The following is a 13,175-nucleotide window of genomic DNA, read 5'->3' as shown; positions in this document are numbered from 1 at the left end:
TTTTTCCAATTCCTGGAGGTGTTTGCTTAATTCTAGTGTTTTGTGCCTTTCTTTTGCCTTGACATCAGCACATTAGCACCAATTATAATGAATCTCCCATGTAACACTGCTTTTGTGGTGTCCCACAAGTTTTGGAATGTTGTATCTGAGTGTTCATTGGTTTCCATAAGTTTTTTGCTCTTGTTTTTAATTTCTTCTCTAACCCATTATTCGTTTAATAGCATATTGTTCAACCCCCAAGAGTTTACATATTTCCTTTGGCATTTTGAATTGTTGATTTCCAGTTCATTCCATGGTGGTCCTAGAAGGTACATGGTATTATTCTGATTTTTTGAAGTTAGTTAGACTTGCTTCATATCCTATCATGTGGTCTATCCTGGAGAAGGTGCCATGCACTGCTGAAGAAAATGTATAATCTGTGGCCTTAGAATAAAAGGTTCTGTAAATATCAACTAACTCCAGTTGTTCTACTGTTTGTGTGAGTTCTGTAGTTTCTCTGTTGAGCTTTTTTCTCATTGATCTGTCTATCGGTGCTAAAGTGTTGCTCATATCTCCCACAATTATTGTATGTTTATCTATATCTCCCTTCAAGTCTAAATAATTGCTTCATGTAGTTGGGTGCTCTGAATTTGGGACATAGATGTTAAAGATGGTAATCAATTCCTAATGGATCATTCCTTTCAACTATATAAAATGTCCTTCCTTGTCCTTTTTTGATGTTTGTCACATTGAAGTCCATATCATCTGAAATTAGGACCACTACATCAGCCTTTTTTCCTCATGCATTAGCGTGAATATCTTTTTCCATCCATTCACTTTCAGCTTGTCAGCATCTTTTCTGGTTAGATGTGTCTCTTGTAGGCAACAGATAATTGGGACCTATTTGTTGATCCAATCTGTTAATCTTTGTGTTTTGATTGATGAATTTAGGCAATTTGTGTTGAGTTAGTATTGAGAGACTGTGATTTTGTCTTGCCATGTGCATGTGTTTTTGTGGGTGTTGGCATCTGGTCGTCTTTCCTTGTGTGGACCTTAGTGGGGAGGTCTCCCCATTTGCCATCCTTGCTTATGGTTTGCTCCCTTTTTTTCTGGGATTAGCGCATTTCTATGGAGATTTTGTAGGACTGGTTTTATGCTGGCATATACTTCTAGTTTCTCCTTGCTATGGTAGTATCTATTTTCATTCTCAAATGCAAATGAGATATTTACTGAGTACATTATTCTTGGTTGACAGTTGTTCTGTTTCAGGATTTGAAAGACTTTATTCCATTCTCTTCTTGCTTGGAGCATTTGTTCTGAGAAGTCAGTAATGATTCTGATTGGCCTGCCACTGAATGTAAGATTGTCTATGTTTCATGCTAGTCTTAGAATTCTTTCTTTGTATTCATTGGAGGGGAGCTTGAGTACCACATAGCTGGGTGAGAATTTCTTTGGTTCAAATCTGTTGGGGATTCTCTGACCTTCCTGGACTTGGGCTGGATTCATGTTCCAAGTGTTTTGGAAGTTCTCCTGTACAATTTCATAGAGCATCGGTTGCATACCTGTCTCTCTTTCCACTCCTTCTGGAAGGCCTATAATTCTGATATTCACTTCTTGATGTTGTCATTCATTCCCTGTATGGCCTTATTGGCCTTGTTCAAATGTTTCTGCAGCTGATTCATAATGTGTCTGCTTTCATTCTGGGAATCTTCCAATTCAGAGATACTGTCTTGTGCTGCATTAATTCTGTTGGATAGGATCGCAATTCTGTGCTGCAGGTCAAGCATCTCATTTTTGACTAATTTTGTTTCTGTGATCATGTGGTTTTTTAATTCCTTGAGCTCCTCCCATTGTTTTCCATTGTCTCTGAAGAGTTTTTTTTTTTAATTATTTATTATTTAACTTCAGTAATTACATTGTATTATGTGACACAGTTACATAGATACTTGGGTTCTCCCCACCCCTCCCCAAACCCTCACACCATGGTCTTCCTCACACATTCTAAGGAGATCGAGGATTTCTCTATTCTCCCACCCCCTTTCTGAGTAGCTTAGGATCATATCAGTATATTAGGTTTTACAATTCTTTGATGTAGATCATAAGCAGTCCGATTCCAATTGATTGTGTGCTCATTAGTTACATCACAATATCTTTTTGCATGATATACAGACTGTGGTTGGAAAAATATTACACATTAAGGTGGTTTTTTTGGATTGATATCATTTCATCTTAAATTAAGGCAAACATGTGGTATCTAACCTTTTGAAATTGGCTCATTTCCCTTAGCATAAAGGTTTCTAGTTGGGCACATTTGGCATTAAAAATACTGCTTTTTTTATAGCTGAGTAGTATTCCATGGAGTAAACAAACCATAGGTTTCTTATCCAGTTTCTGCTGATGGGCATTTTGGTTGCTTCCAAGTTTTTGCAATTATTGATTGTGCTGCTATGAACATAGGAGAGCCTGCTGGTTTCTCGTGTAACAGGTGTTTTGGATATATTCCTAGGAGTGCTATTGCTGGATCATATGATATGCAGGTTTTCAGTTGTTGGGGTGTTCTCCATACTGATTGCCATAGAGGCTGTACCAATCTGCAGCCCCAGCAGCAGTGGAGTAAGTTTCCCTTTTCCCTACATTCTCAACAGCAAGTGTTGGTGGCTTTTTGTATGTGACTTATTCTTACTGGCGTTAGGTGGTACTTCATTGTTGTCTTAACTTGGATTTCCCTTATTGCCAGAGAACTTGAGCACTTTTTCATATGTTTATTTGTCATTTGGGTTTGTTCCTTCATGAAATGTCTGCCTATTTCCCATGCCCATTTCTTGAGTGGTTTGTTTGCTTTGGTGTTTCGGTTGTTCTGGAGATCTTCATATATTTTGGAGATTAGCCCCCTATCATCTATGTAGTGTAGCAAAGATCTTCTCCAATTCTGTAGGTTGCTTTTTGACTTTGCTGATTGTTTCCCTTGCTGTACAGAAGCTTCTTAGTTTGATGAAGTCCCATTTGTTTATTTTGGTCTTGATTGCTATTGCTTTTGGTGTCCTTTTTAGGAAGTCAGGGCCTACACCTAAATTGTGCAGGGTGTTTCCAACATTTTCTTCCAAAAGTTTGAAGGTTTCTGGATGTAGGTTTAGGTCTTTTATCCATGTGCATTTGATCTTAGTTTATGGTGAGAGATGTGGGTCTATCTTCTGGTTTTTGCAGGTTATCAACCAGTTGTCCCAACAACATTTATTGAACAAACCTTCACATTTGCTTGGATTATCGTCTGACTTTTTGTCAAAGATTAATTGGCTGTATTTGCATGGGTATCCTTCTGTTATTTCTATTCTGCTCCATTTATTCTCCTCTCTGTCTTTGCGCCAGTACCAAGTAGTTTTGGTAACCACCACCCTATAGTATGTCCAGAGGTCCGGAACTGTGATTCCCCCTGTTAACTTTCTATTCTTCAAGATGGTTCTAGCTATTCGTGCTTTTCTTGTGTTTCCAGATGAACCTTTGTATCATTGTTTCCAGTTAAATGAAGAATGTTTTGGGTAATTTGGAATTGTGTTGAATGTATATATTGACTTTGGTAGTATGGACATTTTGATGATATTGATTGTACCTATCCAGGAGCATGGGATGGTTCTCCAACTTTTGAGGTCTTGTTCAATTTCTTTTTAAAGATGTTTGTAGCTTTCTTCAAAGAGGTCTCGTACATTTTTCATGAGGTTTATTTCCAGATACTTCATACTCTTCTGCATTATTTTGAATGTTATCTTGCTGGTTAGATATTTTTCCGTCTTAGTGTTGTTTGCATACATTATGGCTGTTGATTTTTGTTCATTTACTTTATACCCTGCCACTCTACCAAACTCTCGTATGAGTTCTAGCAGTCTCTGTATTGAGTCTCTTGGTTCTTCTATGGAAAGGATCATGTCGTCTGTGAATAGTGAAAGCTTGACTTGTTCATTTCCCATTTGAATTCCTTTGATTTCTTTTTCTTATGGCCTTTGTGAGTACCACTAGGACTATGTTGAATAGCAGTGGTGATAGTGGACTTCCTTGCCTTGTTCCAGATCTCAGTGGAAAGAGTTCCAGTTTTTCTCCATTCAGTATGATGCTGACATTGGGATTTTCATATATTGCTTTGAGTATGTTGTGGATAGCTCTTTCTATTTCTACCATGGTTAGGGTTTTTAACATAAAGTGGTGTTGGATTTTGTCAAAAGCTCTTTGTGCATCTGTTGATACTATTATATGATTTTTCTTTTTCAATTTTTAGATGGCGTGTATCACATTTGTGGATTTCCGAATGTTGAACCATCCCTACATTTCAGTGATGAATCCAACTTGGTTCGGATGAATGAGCTGTCTGATTTTTTTTGAATTCTTTTGGCTAAGATTTTGTTGAGAATCTTAGCATCAATGTTCATCAGGGTGATCGGCCTGTGGTTTTCCTTCTCTGTTAATTCTCTATCTGGTTTTGGGATTTAAGTGATATTGGCTTCATAGAATGAGACTGGAAGTGTTGCTTCCTTTTCTATTGTTTTGAAGAGTTTGTAAAGGATTGGGGTTACCTCAGTTTGGAATGTTTTGTAGAATTCTACGGTGAAGCCATCTGGGCCTGGGCTTTTCTTTTTTGGGAGATCTTTAATCACTGACTCTATCTCTGCTTCGGTTATGGGTTTGTTCATTTCTTTTGTTGCCTCTGGGCTAAGTTTTGGTAAGTGTTGGCAGTCTAGGAACCTTTCGGTTTCCTGGTGGTCTTTTGATTTGTTGGAGTACAGTTCTTTGTAGTAATTTTTAATTATTTTCTTAATGGTTAGAGTGTCTGTCGTTATGTTGCCTTTTTCATCTTTGATCCTGCTTATTCTCTTTCTCTAGCTTTTTCTTTGTCAATTGATTTTGTGTATGTATTTTTTTATTTCTGTTTGTTTATCTCCTCCTTTGTTTTGAAAATTTCTTGTTTACTATTGTTTGTGGGGTCATTTTGCTACTGTTTTTCCAATTCCTGGAGGTGTTTGCTTAATTCTAGTGTTTTGTGCCTTTCTTTTGCCTTGACATCAGCACATTAGCACCAATTATAATGAATCTCCCATGTAACACTGCTTTTGTGGTGTCCCACAAGTTTTGGAATGTTGTATCTGAGTGTTCATTGGTTTCCATAAGTTTTTTGCTCTTGTTTTTAATTTCTTCTCTAACCCATTATTCGTTTAATAGCATATTGTTCAACCCCCAAGAGTTTACATATTTCCTTTGGCATTTTGAATTGTTGATTTCCAGTTCATTCCATGGTGGTCCTAGAAGGTACATGGTATTATTCTGATTTTTTGAAGTTAGTTAGACTTGCTTCATATCCTATCATGTGGTCTATCCTGGAGAAGGTGCCATGCACTGCTGAAGAAAATGTATAATCTGTGGCCTTAGAATAAAAGGTTCTGTAAATATCAACTAACTCCAGTTGTTCTACTGTTTGTGTGAGTTCTGTAGTTTCTCTGTTGAGCTTTTTTCTCATTGATCTGTCTATCGGTGCTAAAGTGTTGCTCATATCTCCCACAATTATTGTATGTTTATCTATATCTCCCTTCAAGTCTAAATAATTGCTTCATGTAGTTGGGTGCTCTGAATTTGGGACATAGATGTTAAAGATGGTAATCAATTCCTAATGGATCATTCCTTTCAACTATATAAAATGTCCTTCCTTGTCCTTTTTTGATGTTTGTCACATTGAAGTCCATATCATCTGAAATTAGGACCACTACATCAGCCTTTTTTCCTCATGCATTAGCGTGAATATCTTTTTCCATCCATTCACTTTCAGCTTGTCAGCATCTTTTCTGGTTAGATGTGTCTCTTGTAGGCAACAGATAATTGGGACCTATTTGTTGATCCAATCTGTTAATCTTTGTGTTTTGATTGATGAATTTAGGCAATTTGTGTTGAGTTAGTATTGAGAGACTGTGATTTTGTCTTGCCATGTGCATGTGTTTTTGTGGGTGTTGGCATCTGGTCGTCTTTCCTTGTGTGGACCTTAGTGGGGAGGTCTCCCCATTTGCCATCCTTGCTTATGGTTTGCTCCCTTTTTTTCTGGGATTAGCGCATTTCTATGGAGATTTTGTAGGACTGGTTTTATGCTGGCATATACTTCTAGTTTCTCCTTGCTATGGTAGTATCTATTTTCATTCTCAAATGCAAATGAGATATTTACTGAGTACATTATTCTTGGTTGACAGTTGTTCTGTTTCAGGATTTGAAAGACTTTATTCCATTCTCTTCTTGCTTGGAGCATTTGTTCTGAGAAGTCAGTAATGATTCTGATTGGCCTGCCACTGAATGTAAGATTGTCTATGTTTCATGCTAGTCTTAGAATTCTTTCTTTGTATTCATTGGAGGGGAGCTTGAGTACCACATAGCTGGGTGAGAATTTCTTTGGTTCAAATCTATTGGGGATTCTCTGACCTTCCTGGACTTGGGCTGGATTCATGTTCCAAGTGTTTTGGAAGTTCTCCTGTACAATTTCATAGAGCATCGGTTGCATACCTGTCTCTCTTTCCACTCCTTCTGGAAGGCCTATAATTCTGATATTCACTTCTTGATGTTGTCATTCATTCCCTGTATGGCCTTATTGGCCTTGTTCAAATGTTTCTGCAGCTGATTCATAATGTGTCTGCTTTCATTCTGGGAATCTTCCAATTCAGAGATACTGTCTTGTGCTGCATTAATTCTGTTGGATAGGATCGCAATTCTGTGCTGCAGGTCAAGCATCTCATTTTTGACTAATTTTGTTTCTGTGATCATGTGGTTTTTTAATTCCTTGAGCTCCTCCCATTGTTTTCCATTGTCTCTGAAGAGTTTTTTTTTTTTTAATTATTTATTATTTAACTTCAGTAATTACATTGTATTATGTGACACAGTTACATAGATACTTGGGTTCTCCCCACCCCTCCCCAAACCCTCCCACCATGGTGGATTCCTCCACCTTGCTGCATAACCACAGCTCAAGTTCAGTTGAGATTTCCCCCATTGCAAGCTTATACCAAACATAGAATCCAGCATCTTATTGTCTAGTCAAGTTCAACGGCTTCTTAGGTATACCCTCTCTGGTCTGATGACAGAGCCAGCAGAGTATCATCCCAGTCAATTGAAAGCTCCAACATACCATCAGCAAAAATTTACATCATTATGGAATTAATTGACATAGTAATGAGTAACCAATATGTTAAAAGTAAATGCGAGTTCCCAGCCACCTTCTGTGACCACCTTACCTATACTTCAATTTTAGTTTATACACAACATATAACATTCAAAACATAACATGTTATACATAACATCATATCATCTTATTTTTTTTTTAAAGATAATAATATATTTGGTTTTTTTTTTTAATTTTATTTTAAATTCATTAATTACATTGTATTATGTGACACAGTTTCATAGGTACTGGGATTCTCCCCACCCCTCCCCAAACCCTCCCACCATGGTGGATTCCTCCACCTTGTTGCATAACCACAGTTCAAGTTCAGTTGAGATTCCCCCATTGCAAGCATATAGCAAACATAGAGTCCAGCATCTTATTGTCCAGATAAGTTCAACGGCTTCTTAGGTATACACTCTCTGGTCTGAAGACAGAGCCAGCAGACTATCATCCCGATCAATTAAAAGCTCCAACATACCATCAGCAAAAATTTACATCACCATGGAATTAATTGACATAGTAACGAGTAACCAATATGGTAAAAGTGAATGCGATTTCTTATCCACCTTCTGTGACCACCTCACCTATACTTCAATCTTAGTTTATACACAACATATAACATTCATAACATAACTTGTTATACATAACATCATATCAAATTAAGGCAAACATGTGGTATTTAACCTTTTGGGATTGGCTCATTTCCCTTAGCATTATGGTTTCCAGTTTGGCCCATTTGGCCACAAAGAACTGCATTTTGGTTTTTTTAATAGCTGAGTAGTATTCCATGGAGTAGATGAACCATAGCTTTCTTATCCAATCCTCTGTTGATGGGCATTTTGGTTGTTTCCATGTTTTTGCAATTACTGATTGTGCTGCTATGAACATAGGAGTGCATGTTGGTTTCTCATAGAACAAGTGTTCTGGATATATTCCTAGGAGTGCTATTGCTGGATCATACGGTATGTTGAATTTGAGTTGTTTGAATATTCTCCATACTGATTTCCATAGAGGCTGTACCAGCCTGCAGCCCCACCAGCAGTGGAGTAGGGTTCCCTTTTCCCCGCAACCTCGCCAACAAGTGTCGTTGGTGCTTTTATTCATGTGGGCCAGTCTTGCTGGCGTTAGGTGGTACCTCATTGATGTTTTAATTTGGATTTCCCTTATTGCCAGGGAACTTGAGCATTTTTTCATATGTTTATTTGCCATTTGGGTTTGTTCCTTTGTGAAGTGTCTGCCCATTTCCCGTGCCCATTTCTTGAGTGGGTTGCTTGTTTTGACATTTTGGTTGTTTTGTAGCTCTTTGTATATTCTGGATATTAGCCCTCTATCACCTATGTCGTGTGCGAAGATCTTCTCCCATTCTGTGGGTTGCCTTTTTACTTTGTTGATTGTTTCTGTAGCTGTACAGAAGCTTCTTAGTTTGATGAGGTCCCAATTGTTTATTTTGGTCTTGATTTCTACTGCATCTGGAGTCTTTTTTAGGAAGTGAGGGCCTACCCCTAAGTGTTCCAGTGTGTTTCCAACATTTTCTTCCAAACGTTTGAAGGTTTCTGGATGTAGGTTTAGATCTGTTATCCATTTAGATCTGATCTTAGTGTATGGTGAGAGATGTGGATCTATTCTTTTGTTTCTGCAGGCTATCAACCAGTTGTCCCAACAGCATTTATTGAACAGACCTTCCCATTTGCCTGGGTTGTCGTTTGTCTTTTTGTCAAAGATTATTTGGCTGTATCTGTGTGGGTTTCCTTCTGGCGTTTCTATTCTGCTCCATTGATCTTCCTCTCTATCTTTGTGCCAGTACCACGCTGTTTTGATAACCACTGCCTTATAGTATGTCCAGAGGTCCGGAACTGTGATTCCCCCTGCTAACTTCCTGTTCTTCAGGATAGTTCTAGCTATCCGTGGTTTTTTGTGCTTCCAGATGAACCTTTGGATCATTGTTTCCAGATCTGTGAAGAATGTTTTGGGCAATTTGATTGGGATTGCGTTGAATGTATATATTGCTTTTGGCAGTATAGACATTTTAATGATATTGATTTTACCTATCCAGGAGCATGGGATGTTACTCCATCTTTTGAGGTCTTGTTCAATTTCTTTTTTAAGCAGTTTGTAGTTTTCTTCAAATAAGTCTTCTACATTTTTGGTTAGATTTATTCCCAGATATTTCATACTTTTCTCTGTTATTTTGAATGGTATCTTGCTGGTTAAGTCTTTTTCCATCTTGGGGCTGTTCGCATACACTATGGCTGTTGATTTTTGTTCATTAATTTTGTACCCTGCCACTCTACCAAATTCTCGTACAAGTTCTAGCAGTCTCTGTATTGAGTCTCTTGGCTCTTCTACATAAAGAATCATATCATCTGCGTATAGTGAGAGCTTGACTTCTTCGTTTCCCATTTGGATTCCTCTGATTTCTTTTTCTTGTCTTATGGCCTCAGCGAGTACCTCTAGGACTATGTTGAATAGTAGTGGAGAAAGTGGACATCCCTGTCTTGTTCCAGATCTCAGTGGGAAGGGTTCCAGCTTTTCTCCATTCAGTATGATGCTGGCGTTGGGTTTTTCATATATGGCTTTAATTATGTTGTGGATTTTTCCATCTATGCCTACCTTGGTTAGGGTTTTTAGTAGGAAGTGATGTTGGATTTTCTCGAAAGCTTTTTCTGCATCTATTGATACTATCATGTGATTCTTGTTTTTCAATTTTTGGATGTGGTGTATCACATTTATAGATTTTCGAATGTTGAACCATCCCTGCATTTCAGGGATGAATCCTACTTGATCTGGATGAATGATCTGTCTGATGTGTTTTTGAATTCTGTTGGCTAGGATTTTGTTGAGAATCTTAGCATCAATGTTCATCAAAGAGATAGGTCTGTAGTTTTCCTTCTCTGTTAGTTCTCTGTCTGGTTTTGGGATTAAGGTAATGTTGGCTTCATAGAATGAGTTTGGAAGGGTTGCCTCTTTTTCTATTGTTTTGAAGAGTTTGTAGAGGATTGGGGTCAGCTCTGTTCGGAATGTTTTGTAGAATTCTGAAGTGAAGCCGTCTGGGCCTGGGCTTTTCCTTGTTGGGAGGTCTTTAATCACTGATTCAATCTCTACTTCAGTTATGGGTTTGTTCAGGTCGTTTGTTGCCTCTGGGCTAAGTTTTGGCAAGTGGTAGAAGTCTAAGAATTTTTCCATTTCTTGGTGATCTTCTGATTTGTTGGAGTACAGTGCTTTGTAGTAATTTCTAATTATGGCCTTAATGGATGCGGTGTCTGTTGTTATGTTGCCTTTTTCATCTTTGATGCTGGTAATTCTTGCCTTCTCTTGTTTTTTCTTTGTCAGTCTGGCCAGTGGAGTGTCTATCTTGTTTATCTTCTCAAAAAAACAGCTTTTTGATTCATTGATTTTGTGTATGGTTTTTTTTATTTCTATCTGGTTGATTTCCTCCCTTGTTTTGATGATTTCTTGTTTCCTATTGTGTGTGGGGCTCTTCTGCTGTTGTTTTTTCCAGTTCCTGGAGGTGTGTGTTTAGTTCCTGTATTTGGCGCCTCTCTTGGGCCTTGACATGAGCTCCAATTGCAATGAGTTTACCCCATAGCACTGCTTTGGCAGTGTCCCACAAATTTTGGAATGTTGTGTCAGAGTTTTCATTGGTTTCCATAAAGTTTTTGATCTCATCTTTAATTTCTTCTCTGATCCATTGTTCGTTTAGTAGCATATTGTTCAGCCTCCAAGAGTTTCTGTATTTCCTGGGGCATTTTGAATTGCTGATTTCCAGCTTCATTCCGTGGTGGTCTGAGAGGGTACATGGTATGATTCCTATCTTTTTGAAGTTATTTAGGTTTGCTTTGTGTCCTATCATGTGGTCGATCCTGGAGAAGGTGCCATGCACTGCTGAAAAAAATGTATAATCTGTGGCCTTAGGGTAAAAAATTCTATAAATGTCAACCAAGTCCAGTTGTTCTATTGTTTGTATGAGTTCTGTTGTTTCTTTGTTGAGTTTTTGTTTTGTTGATCTGTCTATAGTTGTTAGTGGGGTGTTAAGATCACCCACTATTATTGTGTGCATATCTATGTCTCCCCTTAAGTCCGTGAGTAATTGCTTCACGTAGCTAGGTGCGTTTGAATTTGGTGCATATATGTTCACAATGGTAATTACTTCCTGATGGATCAGTCCCTTCACCAATATATAATGTCCTTCCCTGTCCTTTTTGATGTGTGTCAGATTGAAGTCCACATCATCTGAAATTAAGACAGCTACCCCAGCCTTTTTTTCTCGTCCATTGGCATGAAATATCTGTTTCCAACCTTTCACTTTCAGCTTCTTCGAATCTCTTCTGGTTAGATGTGTGTCTTGTAGGCAACAGAAAGTTGGGTGCTGTTTGATAATCCATTCTGTTAATCTATGCCTTTTGACTGGTGAGTTCAGGCCATTTGTGTTTAGAGTTAAAATTGAGAGGTTGTGATTTTGCCCTGCCATACTTGTTTTTGTGGGTGTTGATATCTGTGTTATTGCCCTTCCTTGTGTGGACTTTAGTGGGGAGACCTTCCTGTTTGCCATCTTTGATTATGATTCACCTCCTTTTTTTCTGGAATTAGTGCATTTCTAAGGAGATTTTGTAGAGCTGGTTTTGTGCCGGCATATTCTTCTAATTTCTCTTTGCTGTGGAAGTAGTTGATTTCATTCTCAAATACGAATGAGATCTTTGCTGGGTACAATAGTGTTGGTTGACAGTTGTTCTGATTCAGGATTTGGAAGATCTCTGTCCATTCTCTTCTTGCTTGTAAGGTCTCTTCAGAAAAGTCAGCAGTGATCCTGATTGGTTTTCCCCGGTATGTGATCTTTTCTGTGCTTCGTACTTGTCTCAGGATTCTTTCTTTGTCTTCGTTGGAGTGGAACTTGAGCACCATATGTCTGGGTGAAGATCGCTTTGGGTCATATCTGCTGGGAGTCCTCTGACCGTCCTGGATTTGAGCTGGATTCATGTTCCAAGTGTTTTGAAAGTTTTTCTGTATAATTTCGTCGAGCACCATTTGCATTCCTGATTGTTTTTCCGCTCCTTCAGGAAGGCCAATAATCCTAATATTTGATTTTCTGAGGTTGTCTTTCATTTCTTGTATGGTCTTATTGGCTTTGTTCAGACTTGTCTCCAGCTGTTTAATGAACTGGATGTGTTCGTTTTGTGTGTCTTCCGTTTCAGAGATCCTCTCTTCTGCTGTATTTGTTCTGTTGGTTAGGCTCTCAATTTTGTGCTCTAAGTCAAGGATTTTACTTTTCATTTGTTATATTTCTGAGGCTATGTGGTTCTTGAATTCCTTGAAGTCCTCCCAATTCTTCTCATTGTCTCTGACATATTTTAACATTATTTTTTTGAATTCCTTGTCTGGTAGATCTTCTATGTCTTCATCTCGCATCTCCGAAATAGACATTGGCTTTCGATCTTTTATTGGTAGGGTGTTGGCACTCTCATCTGGATCATTACCTTTTCTGGTATTTCTTCCCATTGTGTTAGTGTTTCTTTTTTGAGAGACCTAGGCACCAGTGTGCTGAGGGGTCTCCAAGCACTATCCTGTAGAGATCGGAGTCTGCAGGCGTGGAGTAGCAGGGTGTGGGAATTTTCAAGGCACTTTTGGTGCGTCTCCAGAACACTGGACCTCAGGGCGCCACTTCCAGGGCCCAGAGGATTCAAAGCGCACTCTCAGCTCGTCCCCTACAGGTATGCTACCACAGGGCGTGGGGGAGTGAAGGCACTCTCTGTGCGCGCCCCCTGTGCACTGGATCACAGGGCTCGGAGCAAGGGACTATAGGGCGTGGGGTGTTCCAGGTGCTCTCTGGAAACGCCTCCTGCGCAGGCCCGCCCACCCCAGCGCTTGCAGGGGACCGACCGCCCCGGCGCTAGCAGGGAACTGCCCAGCCCAGAGGCGTGCTTGGGTTCCTGTGGGATAGCACCGCCCAGCTGAGCGCCAGACCGAAAAGGCACAGGGGAGTATCCAGTGTGCCTTTTGCCTTTCTCCCAGACACAGTTTT

The sequence above is a fragment of the Ochotona princeps genome, chromosome 24 (assembly GCF_030435755.1).
Source record: "Ochotona princeps isolate mOchPri1 chromosome 24, mOchPri1.hap1, whole genome shotgun sequence".
In the NCBI taxonomy this organism is placed as follows: Eukaryota; Metazoa; Chordata; class Mammalia; order Lagomorpha; family Ochotonidae; genus Ochotona; species Ochotona princeps.
This window is presented reverse-complemented; position numbering follows the sequence as displayed.